This window comes from Pongo abelii, chromosome 15, assembly GCF_028885655.2.
Source record: "Pongo abelii isolate AG06213 chromosome 15, NHGRI_mPonAbe1-v2.0_pri, whole genome shotgun sequence".
In the NCBI taxonomy this organism is placed as follows: Eukaryota; Metazoa; Chordata; class Mammalia; order Primates; family Hominidae; genus Pongo; species Pongo abelii.
The window spans coordinates 17165157-17188569 of record NC_072000.2 but is presented as its reverse complement, the minus strand read 5'-3'; the positions used below and the strand labels follow the sequence as shown (position 1 = coordinate 17188569).

General features: G+C 36.3%; 1 pseudogene; it reads right to left on the bottom strand.

The window, feature by feature from the left end:
- Nucleotides 1–682: 682 nt before the first annotated feature.
- LOC134759935 (cell division cycle protein 27 homolog) lies at nt 683–2599 on the bottom strand (annotated as a pseudogene).
- Nucleotides 2600–23413: the final 20814 nt, after the last annotated feature.

The following is a 23413-nucleotide window of genomic DNA, read 5'->3' as shown; positions in this document are numbered from 1 at the left end:
GCCTTGCCCTCTCTTGATATTTAAACTTTTAAGTCAGTCCAGAGAAATACAATAAATGTCAACAGTAAGTAGGGTGTTGAGGCAGAAGTAGGACCTAACTTTTTCATATGTTATTCAGTTGATAACAATATGACCTGGGTAGTAATTTCCTATGTGTCTACTTATACACAAATACAAAAAAGTAAAACAGAGATACTGCTAAATAAAGGATACATTAAGTTCTTAATAGTAACTCAATAAACTGGAACATTGTCAATAAGCAGCTAGTGAACTTTTTCAGTGTTTTTTTCTATTATCCAATAAGTGTATTATGCTATTCCTTTCCAATTTCCCAAGCATTTTTTGTCCTAATCACCATTTTTGTGTTCGAAGAAAAAGTAACAAATCAAGTAACAAAACTAAACAAGCAAACAAACAAAACACAACTACAGTATCTGCAAAAGTTTTTTAGAAGACTGAAACTGTTGAGTATAAGCATCTCGTATTCTATTATCATTAGTTAACTGAAGAGTTTGTTAAAGACATACATTTCATAAAAAAAGTTAGTTTGAAGTTATTGACCAGAATGTACCATTCCTAAGTATTAGTAACCAAATTCATGACAATAAAGAGCTTTTTAACAAGAAAAATTAGTGACTACCAGCACCATCAACAAGACTTTGTCTTTACAATTCATTACCACTTACCATGCATTGTAATATATAGGATTGACTCTGATAGCATTTCGAAAACAAGCTAATGCTTTGTCCAATTCTGCAGTTAAGATAAACTCTCGCCCTAATAAAGTATAGGCATAAGCATAATTTGGATCCATTTGGATAGCTCTCTGGAAGAATTTAATTGCAATATCATGTTCCCGTTGCAGACTGAAACAGTTCCCTGCAGCACACCAGGCCTCTGGCGAATTTTTATGCATGTCTGTTAAGTCTTTTGACAGAAATGAAAGAGCGACATCTTTTTGAAGATGCCAAAGTGTTGTAGAATAGATTTGCATGCCTTCAACTCTATAATTCTCAATCCTTCTAACCTCTGAGAATATTCTTTCAGCTTGCATGTACTCTGAAAGTTCAAAATAGGACCTTCAAATTTGGCACAGTACCCAACCAGTATTGAAGTGGTGAGAAGGTAGATGGCTCAAAATATTTATAGCTTCTTTGCAGTGGTATGAACCTAAAGCTAAATAACCTTTCCCCCTTTCACGAAGAAGGCTCATCAAGCCTTCTGCTGCTACTTTTTGTAGATTAAAAGTCTGAATCTGAGGTGTGATTGTGGATATTTCCTCTTCTGAATTGATGGAAGAGTCCAATTTTGTAATTTCCAGGTTGTCATTTATATTAGATTGAGTTATTCCTCCTTTATTAGTTTAACTTTTTGTTTTTCTGTTTGGGATTTTAGGTGTAAACTTCATTTTAAATTTCTTCCTATTCTCCTTGGTTGTGGAACTGTCACTAGTAAAGAGTCATGAACTTCTTTGATGCAGTGCTTTTGGGGGAGATGTCATAGTGGGGCTCATTACCTGAGGCGTTGTAGTTATTTATGGACCAGAACTTTCTGTTAGTGAAAGAATTGGAGTTACCTCTCGGCTATTTCCACTCTGCGAGAAGACAGACTTTGCTCCAGTTTGGCCAATTCTGGCAACAGACTTTTTTGAAGGGGATCCAGCGGATGGCACATCAATTACAGAAGGTGCATTAGTGTAGTTTTGTAAATAAGATCCATCTCCAGGACTTGGGGTTTCTAATGGAAAGATCCCAAAACTTGGGGTAAATGGACTAAGAGCTGCTGGTCCTGTTAATAAACTTCGACCAGTTTTTTGTTTATTTTGAACCTGTTTAGATAATATGGAAGTTCCTGTTCCCAGTGGGATAGTTTCAGGTGAAATTACAGCTGAATCAATAAAAGACACTGGGGAATCCGTATTCAAGGAGTACTTTGAATTGGAAGATTCTAAATTCAATCTGTTTAATTCAATTGTGTCCTGGGGTGTTTCCATAAGAATGGTCTCAGGCTGTCTGTGACATAAACTGTGATTAGGTACTTGTGTTGTTGAAGAGTTGGGCAGACAGTTGCTAAAGTTCTGTAAAGATGTGAATTTAAATGTTAGGTCAGGATCTGGCTTTTCACCTATTTCACATAATGATTCAAAGGGATACCAGAGGAAAGGATTTAAACTAAGTCTCTTTTGGTAACATTCTTATCCTTTGGCAAGCCGATCTGTCTTGCAATATACACGTCCCAACAATGGAAGGGGAAAGCAAACTGAATCACCAAACTCAGTAACAATATCATCATGGCTTTTCTGCTTATTAAACACTCCACCAGATAAGATTTGTTCCCAGTCTGCAAGCTTACTGAGATCAACACAACATTTTGCAAGCAGGTATTTGCATTGCGGTGTAGGACAACTGTGTCTTTTCAAGAGTCTATATGCATTATAGGCTTTTCCTGGGAGTTAAGAACAGGTTGCCATTAAAAACAAGGCTTCTTCTGAGTGTACTTCTGCATAAAGGCGTTCTGTGAGGAAAACCCTACCTCGGTAAGCATAGTGGTTTAGTGCTTGCCATATAGCAGCCTGGAAGGGTTTCTGCAGCACTGTCATCCTCGAGGCAAAGGCCCAATTTCTGCAGTGCCTCAGGAAACCCCCACCCCACCAACCACCCTCCCCCCTGTAGCGGCTCCGGCCCGGCCAGCCTCGGCTCATTTAAATTCACCAGTTACCGGGGGATGGGGGTGGCCGAGCCAGCATGACTTCTTTATCCTGCCGACTGTGGAAAGCCCGGCCCCTTGTGATCCATTACAAAGCGAAAGTCACCTCATATTTGGGAAACAAGTCCACTCCCAAGTTCAGTGGAGGGATGTGGCATGTAGGACGAAGGACTCTGTTCCTTCTGATTTGGTCTGCACAGCGGGGCCTAGGGCTGGAGTCCTCTCTGTGAGGACTGCTGACTCCCTCTACCTTGGGTTCCATTGGCCCCACCCTGGGACATGGGCCTTGGCAGATTCTGGCCCTTCCTGGCCCTTAAGTTGCTGTCAGAAACCCCATCTCGTGTTCAGATGCCCCGAATAACTGGCTCGCGCCTCTCTGGAAACATTGGAAATCTCTCCTCTACACATGGTCACCTAAAACCCCAGGAGCTCGGGACACACGTCTGCCATCCACCTCACTGCTTTCGGGAGAGAATGTTGAGAGTCTCTTGCCAACTATCTCTTGACTTGAGTTCCTCATGGGTGTGTGGTTAAGACGTAGTGAGACCAGATGTATTAACTCAGGCCAGCTGCTGGTGGCTCAAGCCTGTAACCCCAACACTTTGGGAGGCCGAGGCTGTAGGATCCCTTGAGGAATAGCCTAACCCTGGGGAGGTTGAGACTGCAGTGTGTGAGCAGTAATGGTGTAATTTGGATCCTGCAGTTTTCTAAACATTCATTTTGTAGAATCTGCAAAGGGATATTTCTGAGCCCATTGAGGCCTATGGTGAAAAGGGAAATATTTTCAAATAAAAAGAAAACAGAAGCTTTCTGGGAAACTTCTTTTTGATGTGTGTATTCATCTCACAGTGTTGAAACTTTTTTTATTGAGCAGTTTGGAAACAGTCTTTTTGTAAAATCTGCAAAGGGATATTTCTTAGCCATTTGATACCTAGGTGAAAAAGAGATATCTTCACATAAAAACTAGACAGAAGCATTCTGAGAAAGTTCTTTCTGATGTGTGCATTCATCTCATAGAGTTGAACCTGTCTTTTGTTTGAGCAGTTTGGAAACAGTCTTTTTTTAAAATATGCAAATGGATATTTGTGAGTCCTTCACAGCCTATGATGAAACAGGAAATACCTTGACATAAAAACTAGACAGAATCTTTCTGAGAAAATGCTTTGCAATGTATGCTTTCATCTCACAGAGTTGAACTTTTCTTTTGATTGAGCAGTTTCTAACCAGTCTTTTTGTAGAATCCACAAATGGATATTTGCAGCGCTTTTAGGCCTATGGTGAAAACGGAAATATTTTCACAAAAACACTAAAAAGCAGCTTTCTGAGAATCTTCTTTGTGATGCCTGGATTCATATCACAGAGCAGAACCTTTCTTTTGATTGAGCAGATTGGAAAAAGTATTTTTGTACAATCTGCAAATGGATATTTCTGAGCCGTTTGATGCCTGTAGTGAAAAAGAATTATCTTCACATAAAAATTAGACAGAATCATTCCGAGAAACTTCTTCCTGATGTGTGCATTCATCTCACAGTGTTGAACCTTTCTTTTCATGGAGCAGTTTGGAAACAGTCTTTTTGTAGTATCCGCAGAGGGATAATTGTGAATGCTTTAAGGACTATGGTGAAAAAGGAAATATCTTCACAAAAAAATCTAGACAGAAGCATTCTGAGAAACTTCTTTTTTATGTGTGCATTCATCTCACACAGATGAATCTTTCTTTTCATTGGGCAGTATGGAAAGAGTCTTTTGGTTCAATCTGCAAAGGGATATTTCTGAGCAGTTTGAGGCCTATGGTGAAAAAGTAATATCTTCACATAAAAACTAGACAGAAGCATTCTGAGAAACTTCTTTTTTATGTGTGCATTCACCTCACAGGGTTGAAACTTTCATTTCATTAAGAAGTTCAGAAACACTCTTTTTGTAGAATCTGAAAGGGATATTTTTGAGTCCATTGAAGCCTGTGGTGAAATAGGAAATATTGTTACATAAAAACTAGACAGAAGCTTTCTGAGAAACTTCTTTGTGATGTGTGCTTTCATCTCACAGAGTTGAGCCTATCTTTTGATTTAGCAGATTGGAAACCGTCCTTTTGTTGTATCTGCAGAGGGATATTTGTGAACGGTTTGAGGCCTATGGTGAAAAAGGAAATACCTTCACATACAAAGTAGACAGAAGCATTCTGGGAAACTTCTCTGTGATGTGTGCATTCAACTCACAGAGGTGAACCTTTCTTTAGATTGAGCTATTTGGAAACAGTTCTTTTTTAGAATCTGCAAAGGGATATTTCTGAGCCCATTGAGGCCTAGGATGAAAAAGAAATATCTTCACATAAAACTGGATAGATGCATTCTGAGAAACTTCTTTGTGATGTGTCCATTCATCTCACAGAGTTGAACCTTTCTTTGGATTGGGCAGTTTGGAAACAGTCTTTTTGAAGAATCTGCAAAAAATATTTTTGAGCTATTTATGGCCTACGGTGAAATAGGAAATATCTTCACATAAAAACTAGACATAAGCTTTCTGAGAAACTAATTTGTGATGTGTGCTTTCATCTCACAGAGTTGAACCTTTCTTTTGAATGAGCAGTTTGGAAACACTCTTTTTGTAGAGTCTGTAAATGGATATTTGGAGCACTTTGAGACCCATGGTGAAAAAGGAAATATCTTCACGTAAAAACCAGACAGGAGCATTGTGAGAAACTTCTTTGTGATGGGTGTATTCATCTCACAGAGTTGAATATTTCTTTGGATGCAGCAGTTTGGAAAGATTCTTTTTGTAGTATCTGCAGAGGGATATTCATGAGCAGTTTATGACCTATGGTTAAAAAGGTTATATCTTCACAAAAAAAACTCGACAGATCCGTTGTGAGAAACTTCTTTGAGATGTATGCATTCAACTCACAGAGCTGAACCTTTCTTTTGATTAAGCAGTTTTCTAAACAGTCCTTTTGTAGAATCTGCAAAGGGATATTTCTGAGCCCATTTGGTCCTATGGTGAAAAAAGATATATCTTCACATGAATGCTAAACAGAAGCTTTCTGAGAAACTTCTTTGTGATGTGTGCATTCATCTCACAGTGTTGAAATTTTCTTTTGATTGAGCAGTTTGGAAACAGTCTTTTTGTACAAGCTGCAAAGGGATATTTCTGAGCCATTTGAGGCCTATGGTGAAAGAGAAATATCTTCGCATAAAAACTAGACAGAAACATTCTGAGAAATTTCTTTGTGATGTGTGCATTCATCACACATATTTGAACCTCTCTTTTGATTGAGCAGTTTGGGAACAGTCTTTTTTTAGAATATACAAAACGATATTTGTGAGCCTTTTCAGGCCTACGGTGAAATAGGGAAAATCTTCAAATAAAAACTGGACAGAAGCTTTCTGAGAAACTTATTTGTCATGTGTTCCTTCATCTCACAGAGTTGAACTTTTCTTTTGATTGAGCAGTTTGGAAACAGTCTTTTTGTAGAATCTGCAAATGGATATTTGCAACGTTTTATGCCTATGGTGAACAGGAAATATTTTCACCTAAAAACTAGACAGAAGCATTCTGAGAAACTTCTTTGTGATGTGTGCATTCATGTCACAGGGTTGAAACTTTCCTTGGATTAAGCAGTTTGGAAAGAGTCCTTTTGTAGAATCTGCAAAGGGATATTTGTGAGCCCATTGAGGCCTACGGTGAAATAGAAAATGTCTTCACATAAAAACTAGACAAAAGCTTTCTGAAAATCTTCTTTGTACTGTGTGCTTTCATCTCAAAGAGTTGAACCTCTCTTTTGATTGAGCAGTTTGGAAACACTCTTTTTGTAGAATCTGCAAAGGGATATTTGGAGTGCTTTGAGGCCTATGGTGAAAAAGGAAATATCTGCACATAAAAACTAGACAGAAACTTCTAAGAAACTTATTTGTGATGCGTGCTTTCATCTCAGATTTGGACCTTCCTTTTCATTGAACAGTTTGGCAACAACTCATTTTGTAGAATCTGCAAAGGGATATTTGTGAGCAGTTTGAGGCCTATGGTGAGAAAGTAAATACCTTCACATAATACCTAAACAGAAGTATTTTGAGAAAACTCTTTGTGATGTTTGCATTCATCTCACTGAGTTGAAACATTCTGTTCATTGAGCAGTGTAGAAACATACTTTTTGTGCAATCTGCAAAGGAATATCTGTTTGCGGTTTGAGACCTATGGTGAAAAAGTAATATCTTCACATAAAAACAAGACAGAAGCATTCTGAGAAACTAATTTTTTATGTGTGCATTCATCTCACAGAATTGAACCTTTCCTTTGATGAAGCAGTTCGGAAAGAGTTTCTTGTAGAATCTGAAAAGGGATAGTTGTGATCCCTTTGAGGCCTAAGGTGAAATAGGAAATATCTTCACATAAAAACTAGACAGAAACTTTCTGAGAAACTTCTTTGTGACATGCCTTTCATCTCAAAGATTTGAACCTTTATTTTGATTGAGCAGTTTGGAAAGACTCTTTTTCTAGTATCTGCAGAGGGCTATTAATGAGCAGACTGAGGCCTATAGTGAAAAAGGAAATGGCTTCTCAAAAAACTAGACAGAAGCATTATGAGAGACTTCTATGTAATGTGTGCATTCATCTCACCAAGTTAAATCTTTCTTTTGATTGAGCTGTTTGGAAACACTCTTTTTTCTAGCATCTGCAAGGGTATACTTCTGAGCCCTTTGAGGCCTATTTTGAAATATGAAATATCTTCACATGTAAACTAGACAGAAGGTTTCTAAGAAACTTCTTTTTGACGTGTGCTTTCACCTCACAGAGTTGAACATTTCTTTTGATTGAGCAGATTGGAAACACTCTTTTTGTAGAATCTGCAAGTGGATATTTGGAGCGCTTTGAGGCCCATGGTGAAAAAGGAAATATCTTCACAAAAAACTAAACAGAAGTTTTCTGAGAAACTTCTTTGGGATGTGTGCATTCATCCCACACATTTGAACCGTTCTTTTGATTGCTATGGTGAAAAAGGAAACTTCTTCACATAAAACTATACAAAAGCATTCTGAGAAACTTCTTTGTTATGTGTGCTTTCATCTCACAGAGTTTAACCTTTCTTTTCATTGTGCAGTTTGGAAACAGTCTTTTTATAGAATCTGCAAAGGGATGTTTGTGAGCAGTTTGAGGCCTATGGTGAAAAAGGAAATACCTTCACATAAAAACCAGACAGAAGCTTTTTGAGAAACTTCTTTGTGATGTTTGCATTCATCTCCCAGAGTTGAATCTTCCTTTTCATTGAGCTGTTTAGAGACAGTCTTTTTGCACAATATGTAAAGGGATATTTCTGAGTGGTTTGAGGCCTATGGTGAAAAAGAAATATCTTCACATAAAAATCAGAAAGAAGCATTCCAGGAAACTTCTCTGTGATGTGTGCATTCATCCCACAGATTTGAAACTTTCATTTCATTCAGTAGTTTGGAAAGAGTCTTTTCATAGAATCTGCAAAGGGATATTTCTGAGCCCTTGAGACCTATGATGAAATAGGAAATATCTTCACATAAAAACTAGACAGAAGATTTTGAGAAACTTCTTTGTGATGCTTGTGAACCTTCTTTTTGATTGAGCAGTTTGGAAACAGTCCTTTTGTAGAATCTGCAAAGGGATATTTCTGAGCCCTTTGAGTCCTATAGTGAAATAGAAAATGTCTTCACATAAAAACTAGACAAAAGCATTCTGAGAAACTTCTTTGTGATGTGTGCTTTCATTTCACAGAGTTGAACGTTTCCTTTGATTGAGCAGTTTGGAAACACTCTTTTTGTAGAATCGGTAAATGGATATTTGGGGTGCTTTGAGGCATAAGGTGAAAAAGGAAGTATCTATACCTAAAAACTAGACAGAAACTTTCTGAGAAACTTCTTTGTGATGCGTGCTTTCATCTCACAGATTTGAACATTTCTTTTCATTGAGCAGTTTGGGAACAAGTCGTTGTATAGAATCTGCAAATGTATATTTGTGAGCTGTTTGATGCCTATGCTGAAAAAGTAAATAGTCACATAAAAACCAGACAGAAGCTTTTAGAGATAACTTTTTGTGATGTTTGCATTCATATCAAAGAGTTGAAGCTTTCTGTTCCTTGAAGAGTTTGGAAACATTCTTTTTGTGCAATCTGCAAAGGAATATTTCTGAGTGGTTTCAGGCCTGTGGTGAAAAAGAAATATCTTCACATAAAAACTAGACAGAAGCATTCTGAGAAACTTCTTTTTTATCTGTGCATTCACCTCACAGAGTTGATCCTTTCTTTTCATTGAGCAGTTTGGAAACAGTCTTCTTGTAGTATCTGCAAAGGGATATTTGTGATCCCCTTTAGGCCTATGGAGAAATAGGAAATATCTTCACATAAATACTAGAGAGAATCTTTCCAAGAAACTTCTTTGTGATGTGTGCATTCATCCTACACAGTTGAACCTTTCTTTGGATTGATCACTTTGGAAACAGTCTTTTTGAAGAGTCTACAAATGGATATTTGGGGAGTTTGAGGCCTAAGGTCAAAAAGGAAATATATTCACATAAAAACTAGACAGAAGCATTTTGAGAAACTTCTTTGTGATGTGAGCTTTCATTTCAGAGGGTTGAATCTTTCTTTTGTTTGAGCAGTTTGGAAATAGTCTTTTTGTAAAATGTGCAAAGGGATATTTCTGAGCCATTTGAGGTCTATGGTGGAAACGAAATATCTGTACATAAAAAGTAGACAGAAGCATTCTGAAAAACTTCTTTGTGATGTGTCCATTCATGTCACAGAGTTGAACCTTTCTTTTGATTGAGCAGTTTGGAAACAGTCGTTTTGTAGAATCTGCAAAGAGATATTTGTGAGCTCTTTATGGCCTGTGATGAAATACGAAATATCTCCACATAAAAACTAGACAGAAGATTTCTGAGAAACTTCTGCGTGATGTGTGCTTTCTTCTCACAGTACTGAACATTTCTTTTGATTGAGCAGTTTGGAAAGTCTTTTTGCAGAATCTGCTAATGGATATTTGGAGGTATTTGAGGCCCATGGTGAAAAAGGAAGAATCTTCACATAAAAACTAGACAGAAGATTTCTGAGAAACTTCTTTGTGATGTGTCAATTCATGTCACAGAATTCAACCTTTATTTCAATTGAGCAGTTTGGAGACAGTCTTTTGTAGAAGCTGCAAAGGGAAATTTCTTAGCCTTTTGTGGCTTATGGTGAAAAAGAAATATCTTCACATAAAAACTAGACAGAAGCTTTCTGAGAAACTTCTTTGTGATGTGCTCATTCATCTCACAGAGTTAAACTTTTCTTTTGATTTAGCAGTTTGGAACATGTATTTTCTTAGAATCTGCAAATGGAAATTTTTGAGGCCCTTATGGCCTATGTTGAAATATGAAATATCTTCACATAAAAACTAGATAGAAGCTTTCTGAGAAACTTCTTTGTGATGTGCACTTTCCTCTCACAGAGTTGAACCTTTCTTTTTATGGGGCAGTTTGGAAGCAGTCTTTTTGTAGAATCTGCAAATGGATATTTGGAGCGTTTTGAGGCCTATAGTGGAAAAGGAAATATCTTCACATAAAAACTAGACAGTAGCTTTTTGAGAAAACTATTTGTGACATTTCCATTCATCTCTAATAGTTGACCATTTCTTTTCATTGAGCAGTTTGGAAACAGTCTTTTTGTACAAACTGCAAAGGGATATTTCAGAGTGGTTTTAGGCCAATGGTGAAAAATAAATATCTTCACATGAAACCTAGACAGAAGCATTTTGAGAAACTTCTTTGTGATGTGTGCATTCATCTCACAAATTTGAACGTTTCTTTTGATTTAGCAATTTGGAGAACGTCTCTTGGAAGTATAAGCGGAGTTATATTTGTGAGCAGTTTAAGGCCTATTGTGCAAAAGTAAATACCTTCATATAAAAAGTAAACAGAAGCTTTCTGAGAAACTTCTTTGTGATGTGTGCTTTTGTCTCACAAAGTTTCACCTTTCTTTTGATTGAGAAGTTTGGAAACATTCTTTTTGTAGAATCTGCAAATGGATATTTGGAACAATTTGAGTCCTATGGTGAAAAAGGGAATATGTTCACATAAAAACTAGACAGAAGAATTCTGAGAAACTTCTTTGTGATGAGTCCATTCATGTAACAGAGTTGAAACTTTCTTTGATGGATCAGTTTGGAAACAGTCTTTATGTAGTATCTGCAGAGGGATATTTTTGAGTAGTTTAAAGACTATAGTGAAAAAGGAAATATCTTCACAAAATAACTAGACAGAAGCATTTTGGGAAACTTCTTTGTGATGTGTGCATTCATCTCACAATGTTGAACGTTTCTTTTGATTTAGCAATTTGGAGAAAGTCTCTTGGAAGTATAAGCAGAGTTATATTTGTGAGCAGTTTAAGGCCTATGGTGCCAAAGGAAATACCTTCATATAAAAAGTAGACAGAAGCTTTCTGAGAAACTTCTTTGTGATGTGTGCTTTCGTCTCACAGAGTTGCACCTATCTTTTGATTGAGCAGTTTGGAAACATTCTTTCTGTAGGATCTGCAAATGGATATTTGGAGCAATTTGAGTCCTACGGTGAAAAAGGAAATATGTTCACATAAAAACTAGACAGAAGAATTCTGAGAAACTTCTTTGTGATGAGTCCATTCATCTCACAGAGTTGAAACTTTCTTTGATGGACCAGTTTGGAAATAGTCTTTTTGTAGTATCTGCAGAGGGATATTTTTGAGCGGTTTAAAGACTATGGTGAAAAAGGAAATATCTTCACATAATGACTAGACAGAAGTATTCTGAGAAACTTCTTTGTGATGTGTGCATTCATCTCACAGAGTTGAACCTTTCTTTTGATTGAGCACTTTGGAAACAGTCTTTTTGTAGAACATTCAAAGGAATATTTGTGAGCCCTTTATGGCCTCAGGTGAAATGGAAATATCTTCACATACAAACTAGAGAAAAGCTGTCTGAGTAACTTCTTTGTTATGTGTGCTTTCATCTCAGAGAGTTAAAAATTTGTTTTGATTGATCAGTTTGGAAACAGTCTTTTTGTAGAATCTGCAAATGGATATTTGGATCACTTTGAGGCCTATGTTGAGAAAGGAAATATGTTCACATAAAAACAAGACAGAAGATTTCTGAGAAACTTCTTTGTTATATGTGCATTCATCTCACAGGGTTGAACCTTTCTTTTGATTGAGCAGTTTGGAAACAGTCTTTTTGTAGAGTCTACAAAGGGATATTTCTGAACGGTTTTATGCCTATGTTGAAAAAGAAATATCTTCACATAAAAACTAGACAGAAGCATTATGAGAAATTAATTTATTATTTGTTCATTTGTCTCACAGAGTTGAAACTTGCTTTTCATGGAGCCGTTCGAAAACTGTCTTTTTGTAGAGTATGCAAAGGGATATTTGTGAGCCCTTTGAGGCTTATATTGAAATAGAAAATATCTTCACAAAACAAGTAGACAGAAGCATTATGGGAAACTTCTTTGTGATGTATGCTTTTATCTCTCAGATTTGAATCTTTCTTTTCATTGAACAGTGTGGAAACTCTCTTTTTGTAGATTCTGCAAAAGGATATTTGGAGGGCTTTGAGGCCTATGGTGAAAAAGGAAATATTTTCACTTAAAAACTAAACAGAAGCTTTCTGAAAAACTTCTTTGTGATGTGCATATTCATGTCACAGAGTTGAACCTTTCTTTTCATTGAGCAGTTTGGAAACCATCTTTTCGTACAATCTGCAAAGGGATATTTCTGAGTGGTTTGAGGTCTATGGTGAAAAAGAAATATCTTAGCATAAAAACTACACAGAGGCATTCTGAGAAACTTCTTTTTCATGTGTGCATTCATCTCCCAGAGTTGAACATTTCTTTTCATTGAGAAGTTCAGAAACAGTCTTTCTGTAGAATCTGCGAAAGGATATATGTGAGCCCATTGAGGGCCATGGTGAAATAGGAAATATCTTCACAGAAAAACTAGACAGAAGCATTCTGAGAAACTTCTTTGTGATGTTTGCATTCACCTCACAGAGTTGAAACTTTCTTTTGATTGATCCGTTTGGAAACAGTCTTTTTGAAGAATCTGCAAGTGGATATTTGGAGCGCTTTGTGGCTTGTGGTGAAAAACTAAATATCTTCACATAAAATCTAGTGAGAAACTTTCTGAAGAACGTCTTTGTGATGTGTGCTTTTATCCCACAGAGTTGAACTTTCTTTTCATTGAGCAGTTTGGAAGCAGTCTTTTTGTATTATATGCAGAGGGATATTTGGGAGCGGTTTAAGGCCTATGGTGAGAAAGTAAATATCTTCACATAAAAACTAGACAGAAGCATTCTGAGAAAGTTCTTTGTGATGTGTACATTCATCACACAGAGTTGAAAATTTCTTTTGATTGAGAAGTTTGGAAACAGTCTTTATGTCCAATCTGCAAAGGGATATTTCTTAGACGTTTGAGGCCTATGGTGAAAAAGAAATATCTTCACATAAAAACTAGACAGAAGCTTTCTGAGAAACTGCTTCATGATGCATCCATTAATCTCATACAGTTGAAATTTTCTTTTGATGTAGCAGTTTGGAAAGTGTCTTTTTGAAAATTCTGTAAAGGGATATTTGTTATCCCTTTATGGCCAAAGGTGAAATAGGAAATATCTTCCCATGAAAACTAGACAGAAGCTTTCTAAGAAACTTATTTGTGATGTGTGATTTCGCTTCACAGAGTTGAAACTTTCCTTTGTTAGAAAAGTTTGGAAAGAGGCCTTTTGTAGGATCTGCAAAGAGATATTTTTCAGCCCACTGAAGCGTATGGTGAAAAAGGAAATATCTTCACATTAAAACTAGAAAGAAACCATCTGAGAAACTTCTTTGTGATGTGCACTTTCATCTCATAGAGTTGAACCTTTCTTTTGATTGAGCAGTTTGGAAAAAGTCTTTTAGTAGAATGTGCAATTGGATATTTGGAGCGCTTTGAGGCCTATGGTGAACAAGGAAATATCTTCACATAAAAACAAGACAGAATCTTTCTGAGAACCTTGTTTGTGATGTGTGCATTCATCACACAGAGCTGAATGTTTCTTTTGATTGAGCAGTTTGTAAACAGTCTTTTTAAAGATTCTGCCAAAGGATATTTGTGAGCCCTTTCAGGCTTATGGTGAAAAAGGAAGTATCCACTAATAAAATCTGGACAGAATCTTTCTGTGACACTTCTTTGTGATGAGTGCATTCAACTCACAGACTTGAACCATTATTTTCATTGAGCAGTTTGGAAACAGTCTTTTTCTAGAATCTCCAAAGGGATATTTTAAGTGATTTATGGCTTAAAGTGAAAAAGGGAATATCAACAAATAAAATCTAGACAGAAGCTTACTGAGACACTTTTTTGTGATGTGAGCATTCATCTCACAGGGTTGAAACTTTCTTTTGATTGAGGAGTTTGTAAATTGTCTTTCTGTAGAATCTGCAAAGGGATATTTTTAAGCAGTTTATGGCTTAGGGTGAAAAAGGAAATATCCACAAATAAAATCTAGACAGAAGTTTTCTGAGACACTTTTTTTTTTATGTGAGCATTCATATCACAGTGTTGAAACTTTCTTTTGATTGAGCAGTTTGTAAAGTGTCTTTTTGGAAAATCTGCAAAGGGATATTTGTGAGCAGTTCGAGGCCTAAGGTGAGAAAGTAAATATATTCAGGTAAAAACTAGACAGAATCATTCTGAGAAACTTCTTTGTGATGTCAGCATGCATCTCACAGTTTGGAACTGATCTTTTGATTGAGCAGTTAGGCAACAGTCTTTTTGTAAAATTTGCAAAGGGACATTTCTGAAAGCTTTGAGGCTAATGGTGAAAAAGGAAATACATTCACATAAAAACTAGACAGAAGCTTTCTGAGAAACCTTTATTTGATGTGTGCATTCATCTCAAGAGTTGAACCTTTCTTTTAATTGAGCTGTTTGGAAAGAGTCTTTTGTAGATCTATAAATGGATATTTGTGAGCGGTTTGAGCCCTATGAAGAGAAGGGAAATGTCTACAAATACATACTAGAAAGAATCTTCCTGAGAAACTTCTTTGTGATGTCTGCATTCATCTCATGGAGTTGAACTTTTCTTTTGATTGAGCAGTTTGGAAACAGTCTTTTTGTAGAATCTTCAAAATGATATTTGTGAACGATTTGAGGCTTATGTTGAAAAAGGAAATATCTTCACATAAAAAATAGACAGAACTTTTCTGAGAAGCTTTTTTGTGATGTGTGCATTCATCTCACGGATTTCAACATTGCCGTGGATTGAGCAGTTTGGAAACAGTCTTTTAGTAGATTCTGCAAAGGGATATTTGTGAGCAGTTTGAGGCTTATGGTGAAAAAGGAAATATCTACAAATAAAATCTACACAGAAACTTTCTGAGAAACTTCTTTGTCATGTGTGCATTCATTTCACAGAGTTGAACTTTTCTTTTGATTGAGCAGTTTGGAAACCATCTTTTCGGAGCATCTCCAAAGGGATATTTGTGAGTGTCTGAAGGCATATGGTGAGAAAGTAAATATATTCACATAAAAACTAGAAAGAATATTTCTGAGAAACTTCTTTGTGATGTGTGCCTTCATGTCACAGAGTTGAACCATTCTCTTGATTGAGCAGTTTGGAAACAGTCTTTTTGTAGAATCTGCAAAGGGATATTTGTGAGTGATAGGAGGCCTATGGTGACAAAGGAAATATCTTCACATAAAAACCAGACAGAAGATTTCTGAGAAACCTCTTTGTGATGTGTGCATTCATCTCTCAGAGTTGAACCTTTCTTTTCAGTGAGCAGTTTGGAAACACACTTTTTGTAGAATCTGAAAACTGATATTTCTGAAGGCTTTGAAGCTTATGGTGAAAAAGGAAATATCATCCCATAACAACTAGACAGAAGCTTTCTGAGAAACTTCTTTGTGATGTGTGCATTTACCTCACAGATATGAACCTGCCTTTTGATTGAGAAGTTTGGAAACCGTCTTCTTGTAGAATCTGCAAAGAGATATTTGAGAGAGCTTTGAGGTCTATGGTGAAAAAGGAAATATCTTCACATAAAAACTAGATAGAAGCTTTCTGAGAAACTTTTTTGTGATGTGTGCATTTGTCTCACAGAGTTGAACCTTTCTTTTGATTGAGAAGTTTTGAATCAATCTTTTTGTAGGATCTGCAAAGGGATATTTGGGATCCATTTTTGGCCTACAGTGAAAAAGGAAATGTCTTCATATAAAAACTAGACAAAACTATTCTAAGAAACTTCTTTGTAATGTGTGCATTCATCTCACAGAGTGGAACCTTTCTTCTGATTGAGCAGTTTGGAAGCAGGATTCCTGAATAATCTGCAGAGGTATATATGTAGGAGATTTGACATCTATGGTGAAAAATGAAATGTCTTCACATAAAAGCTAGACAGAATCTTTCTGAGAATCTTCTTTGTGATGTGTGCATTCATCACACAGAGTTGAAACTTTCTTTTGATTGAGCAGTTTGTAAACAGTCTTTTTGTAGATTCTGCCAAAGGATTTTTGTGAGCCCTTTCAGGCTTATTGTGAAAAAGGAAATAGCCACTAATAAAATCTGGACAGAATCTTTCCGTGAAACTTCTTTGTGATGGGTGCATTCATCTCATGGGTTTGAACCTTTCTTTTGATTGAGCATTTTGGAAAAATTCTTTTGGTAGTATCAGCAAAGTGCTGTTTCTGGGCACTTTGAGGCATATGGTGAGAAAGGAAATATATGCACATGAAAACTAAACAGAATCTTTCTGAGAAACTTCTTTGGTGTGTATGCATTCATCTCACGGATTTGAAGCTTCCTTTTGATTCAGAATTTTAGAAGCAGTCTTTTTATAGAATCTGCATAGGGATATTTGTGAAAATGTTGGGGCATATGGTGAAAAAGGTAATGTATTCACAAAATACTATGGAGAAGCATTCTGAGAAACTTCTTTGTGATGTGTGCATTCATCTCACAGAGTTGAACCTGTCTTTTGATTGAGCTGTTTGGAAACGTCTCTTTGGAGAATCTGCAAAAATATATTTGTGAGAAGTTTGAGGCCTAAGGTGAAAAAGGAAATATCCACAAATAAAAGCTAGAAAGAAGCTTTCTGTGAAACTTCTTTGTGCTGTGTGCATTCATCTCACAGGGTTGAACCTTTGTTTTGATTGAGCAGTTTGGGAGCTTTTTGTATAATCTGCAAAGTGGTATTTGTGAACAATTTGAGGTTTATGGTGAAAAAAGAAACATCCTCACAAAAAAACTAGACAGAAATTTTCTGGGAAACTTCTTTGTGATGTGTGCATTCATCTCACAGAGTTGAAGCTTCCTTTTGATTGATCCGTTTGGTAGCATTGTTTTTGTAGAATCTGCATAGTGATATTTGTGAGCCCTTTGAGGCCTATGGTGAAAAAGGAAGTATCTTCGAACAAAAGCTAGACAGAAGCATTCTGAGAAACTTCGTCGTGTCGTGTGCTTTCATCTCACCGAGTTGAACTTTTCTTTTCATTGAGCAGTTTGAAAACAGTCTTTATGTAGAATCTGCATAGGGACATTTGTGAGCGATTTGAGGCCTATGGTGAAAAAGGAAATATCTTCACATAAAAACTAGACAGAAGCATTCTGAGAAACTTCTTTGTGATGTATGCATTCAGCTCACAGTGTTGAACCCTTCTTTAGATTGAGCAGATTGGAAACGTGTTTCTATAGAATCTGCAAAGGGATATCTCTGAGCCCTTTGAGGCCTATGGTGAAAAAGGAAATAGCCACAAATAATATCTAGACAGAAGCTCTTTGAGAAACTTCTTTGTGATGTGTGCATTCATCTCACAGAGTTGAATCTTCCTTTTGATTGAGTAGTTTGGAAACAGTCTTTTTGTAGAATCTGCATAGGGATATTTGTGAGCCCATTGAGGCCTATGTTGAAAAAGGAATTATCTTCACATGAAAACTAGACAGAAGCTTCTTGAAAAACTTCTTTGTGATGTGTGTGTTCATCTCACAGAGTTGAAATGCACTTTTGATTGAGTAGTTTGGAAACAGTCTTTTTTAGAAACTGCAAGGAATATTTGTGAGCAATTTGAAACCTATGGTGAAAAAGGAATTATCTACAAATAAAATCTAAACAGAAGCTTTCTGAGAAACTTCTTTGTGATGTGTGCATTCATCTCACATAGTTGACCTTTTGTTTTGATTGAGAAGTTTTTAAATAGTCTTTTTGTACAATCTGCAAAGAGATATCTGTGAATGCTTTCAGGCTTATGGTGGAAAAGGAAATATCTTCACCTAAACCTATAAAAAAGCTTTCTGAGAAACTTCTTTAGGATGTGTGCATTCATCTCACAGAGTTGAACATTTGTTTTGATTCACCAGTTCAAAAACAGTATTTTTGTAGAATCTGTAAGGAGACATTTTTGAGCTCTTTGAGGCCTATAGTGTAAAAGGAAATATCTTTACATAAAAACTATACAGAAGCTTTCAAAGAAACTTCTCTGAGATGTGTGCATTCATCTCACAGAGTTGAACCTTTGTTTTGATTGAGCAGTTTGGGAAGAGTCTTTTTGTATAATCTGTAAAGGGATATTTGAAGGCGTTTTGAGGCATATGGTGAAAAAGGAAATACCTTCACATAAAAAGTAGACAGAAGCTATCTGAGAAACTTCCTTGTGATGTGTGCATTCATCTCACAGAGTTGAAACTTTCTTTTGACTTATCAGGTTGGAAACAGTATTTTTGTAGAATGTGCAGAGGGATATTTGTGAGTGGTTTGAGGTCTTCAGTGAAAAAGGAAATATTTTCACATAAAACCTAGAGAGAAGCATTCTGAGAAACTTCTTCATGATGTGCAAATTCGTCTCAGAGAGTTGAACCTTTCTTTTCATTGGGCAGTTTGGAAACTGTCTTTTTGTAGAATCTGCAAAGTGATATGTTTCAGTGGTTTGAGTACTATGGTGAAAACGGAAATATCGAAAAATGAAACGTAGACAGCAGCTTTCTGAAAAACTTCTTTGTGATGCGTGCATTCGTCTCACAGGGTTGAAACTTTCTTTTGATTGAGCAGTTTGGAAACAGTCTTTTCATAGAACCTGCAAAGTGATATTTGTGAAGGCTTTGAGGCTTATGGTGAAAAAGGAAATATCTTCACATAAAAACTAGACTCATGATTTCTGGGAAACTTCTTTGTGATGGGTGTATGCATCTCAAAGAGTTGAATCTTTCTTTTGATTGAGCAGTTTGGAAACAGTCTTTTTGGAGAATCTGCAAAGGGATGTTTTTGAGTGGTTTGAGGCATGTGGTGAAAAAGGAAATATCTTCATATAAAAACTAGACAGAAGTATTCTGAGAAACCACTTTTTGATTTGTGCATTCATCTCAGAGAGTTGAATTTTCTTTCACTGAGTAGGTTGGAAGCAGTCTTTTTGTAGAATATGCAAAGGGATATTTGTGAGCTTTTTGAGGCCTGTTGTGAAAAAGGAAATATCCACAAATAAAATCTAGACAGAAGCCTTCTGAGAAAATTCTTTGTGATGTGTGCATTCATCACACAGAGTTGAACCTTTCTTTTGATTGAGCTGTTTGGAAACAGTCCTTTTGTAGAATCTACAAAGGGTTATTTATGAGCAGTTTGAGGCCTATGGTGAAAAAAGGAGTATCGACAAACAAGAACTAGATAGAAACTTTCTGAGAAACTTCTCTGTGATGTGTGCATTCATCTCACAGAGTAGAAAGCTTTCTTTGATTAAGCAGTTTGGAAACAGTCTTTTTGTAGAATCTGCAAAGGGACGTATGTAGGTGATTTCAGGTCTATGGTGAAAATGGAAATATCTTCACATAAAAACTAGACAGAAGCTTTCTGAGAAAATTCTTTGTGATGTACTCATTCATTTCACAGATTTGAAGTGTTCTTTTCATTGACCGGTTTGGATAGAGTCTTTTTTTAGAACCTGATTTGTGATATTTGTGAACTCTTTGAAGCCTTTGGTGAAAAAAGAAATATCTTCACACAAAAACTAGACAGAAGCTTTCTGAGATACTTTGTTGTGATGTGTGCATTCATCTCGAAGAGTTGAAACTGTCTTTGGGTTGAGCAGTTTTGAAACAGTCCTTTTGTAGAATGTACAAAGGGATATTTGGGATCCGTTTTTTGGCCTATGGTGAAAAAGGAAATGTCTACACATAAAAACTAGACAGAAGCATTCTATGAAACTTCTTTTTGATGTGTGCTTTCTACTCACAGCTTTGAACCTTTCTTTAGATAGAGCAGGTTGGAAAATGTTTTTGTAGAATCTGCAAAGTGATAATTTGAATACTTTGAGACTTATGGTGAAAAAGGAAATACCTTCAAATAAAAACTGGACAGAAGCTTTCGGAGAAACTTCTTTGTGATGTGTGCATTCATCACAAAGAGTTGAAGCTTTGTTTTGGCTGGGCAGTTTGGGAACAGTCTTTTTGTAAATTCTGTAAAGGGACAGTTGTGAGCACTTTGAGGCCTATATTGAAAAAGGAAACGTCGTCAAATAAAAACTAGACAGAAGCTTTCTGAGAAACTTCTTTGTGATGTGTGCATTCACCTCACAGAGTTGAACCTTTCTTTTGATTGAATAGTTTGGAAACAGTCTTTTTGTAGAATCTGCAAAGGGTTATTTATGAGTGGTTTGAGGCCTATGGTGAAAAAGGGAGTATCAACAAATAAAAAGTAGACAGAAACTTTCTGAGAAACTTCTCTGTGATGTGTGCATTCATCTCGCAGAGTGGAAACTTTCTTTGAGCCGTTTGGAAAAAGTCTTTTTGTAGAATCTGCCAAGGGATATATATAGGCAGTTTGAGGTCTATGGTGAAAAGGGAAACATCTTCACATAAAAACTAACTGCTCAATGGGAGGAAATTTTACTTCTGTGTGATGAATGCACATGTCAGAAAGGAGTTACTCAGAAAATTTCTTTATACTTTTTATGTGAAGATATTTCCTTTTTCACCATATGCCTCACCATGCTCCCAGATATCCCTTTGCAAATTCTATGAAAAGAATGTTTTCAAACTGCTCAATAAACAGAGTGGTTCAACACTGTGAGACGAATGTGCACATCACAAAGAAGTTTCTCAGAAAACCTCCTTCTCGTTTTTATGTGAAGATATTCCCTTTTTGAACATAGTCCTTAATGCACTCCCAAATATACCTTTGCAGAATCTACAAAAAGACTTTCCAAACTGCTCAATCAAAAGAAAGTTTCAACTCTGTTAGATGAATGCACACATCAGAAAGTAGTTTCTCAGCAAGCTTCTCACTAGTTTTTATGTGAAGATAGTCCCTTTTTCAATGTGGGCCTCAAAGCACTCAAAAATATCCCTTTGTAGATTCTAGAATAACAGAGTTTACAAACTGCTCAATGAAAAGAAATATTTACCTTTGTGAGATGAATACACATATCTTAAAGCAGCTTCTCAGAATGCTTCTTTCTAGTTTTTATGTGAAGATATTTATTTTTTCACCATAGGCCTCAACGCACTCCTAAATCCCTTTGCAGTTTGTACCAAAAGGACTGTTTTCAAACTGCTCAATCTGAAAAATGTTTCAACTCTGTGAGATGAATGCACACATCATGAAGAAGTTTCTCAGAAACTTTCTTTAAAGTTTTTCTGTGAAGATATTTCCTTTTTCACCATAGGCCTCACCTCAAAGCTCTCACAAATGTCCCTTTGCAGATTCTACAAAAAGACTGTTTCCAAACCACTCAATAAAAAGAATTATTGAACACGGTGAGATGAATGCACACATCTCAAAGAAGTTTCTCAGAAGCTTTCAGTCTAGTTTTTATGTGAATATATTTCCTTTCTCACCATAGGCCTCAAAGCGCTCCAAATATCCATTTGCAGATTCTACAAAAAGACTGTTTCCAAACTGCTCAACCAAAACAAAGGTTTAACTCTGTGTGATGAATGCACACATCACAAGGAAGTTTCTCAGAATGCTTCTGTCTAGATTTTAAGTAAAGATACTTGCTTTTTCACCACTGGCCTCAAAGTGCTCACAAATATCCCTTTACAGAGTCTACAAAAATACTTTTACCAAATTGCTCAATCAAAAGAAAGGTTCAACTCTGTGAGATGTATGCACACCACAAAGAGGTTTCTCAGGAAGCTTCTCTCTAGTTTTTATGTGAAGATATTTCCTTTTTCACCATAAGCCTCAAAAGGTTCACAAATATCCCTTTGCTGATTCTACAAAAAGACTCTTCACACACTGCTCAATCAAAAGAATGTTTCAACTCTGTGAGATGAATGCTCACATCACCAGAATGTTTCTCAGAAAGCTTCTATGCAGTTTTTATGTGAAGATATTTCCTTTTTCACCGTATGCTTCAAAGGGCTCATAAATATCACTTTGGAGATTTTACAAGAAGAGTTTCAAATCTTCTCAATGAAAAGAAACAGAAACATCTGGGAGATGAGTGCACATATCACAAAGCAGTTTCTCAGAAACATTCTGTCTAGTTTTCATGTGAAGGCATTTTCTTTCTCACCACTGGATGCAAAGTGCTCAAAATTGTTCCTTTGCAGATTCTACAAAAAGTCTGTTTCCACACTGGTCATCAAAAGAAAGTTTCAACTCTGTGAGATGAATGCACATGTCAAAAAGAAGTTTCTCAGAAAGCTTCTATTAAGTTTTTATGTGAATGTTTCCTTTTTAACCATAGGCCTCAGTGCCCTCACAAATATCTCTTTGCAGATTCTGCAAAAAGACTGTTTCAAAACTGCTCAATAAAAATAATTATTGAACTTTGTGAGATGAATGCACACACCTCAAAGAAGTTTCTCAGAAACCTTCAGTCTAGTTTTTATGTGAATATATTTCTTTTTTCACCAAAGGACTCAAAGCGCTCCAAATAGCCTTTTGCAGGTTCTACAAAAAGACTGTTTACAAACGGCTCAAAGAAAATAAAGTTAAAAATCTGTGAGATGAATGCACACATCACTAAGAAGTTTCACAGGAGGCTTCTGTCTAATTTTTATATGAAGACATTTCCTTTTTCACCATAGGCCTCCATCTGCTCACAAATATCCCTTAGCAGATTTTACAAGAACAGAATTTCCAGACTGATCAAAGAAAACAAGTGTTTTCCTCTGTGAGATGAATGCACACATCACAAAACTCTTTCTCAGAAACCTTCTTTATACTTTTTATGTGATGATATTTCTTTTTTCTCCCTAGGACTCAAAGCACTCAAAAATATCCCTTTGGAGATTCTGCAAAAAGATTGTTTCCAAACTGCTCAATCAAAAAAATAGTTCAACTCCATGAGATGAATGCATACATCACAAAGAATTTTATCAGAAACCTTCTTTATAGTTTTTATGTGAAGTTATATCCTTTTTCACCATAAGCCTCAAAGTGCTCAGCAATATCCCTTTGCAGATTCTGCAAAAAGACGTCTTCCCAACTGCTCAACCAAATAAATGTTTGAACTCTGTGAGATGGATGCACACATCACAAAGAGGTTTCTCAGAAATCTTCTGTCCATTGTTTATGTGAAGATATTTCTTTTTTCACCATAGCACTCAAAGTCCTGAAAAATATCCCTTGCAGATTCTACAAAAAGGCAGTTTCCAGACTGCTCAACCAAAATAATGGTTGAACTCTGTGAGATGATTGCACACATCACAAAGAAGCCACTAAGAAAGCTTCTGTCTAGTTTTTATGTGAAGATATTTTCTTTTTCACCATAGGC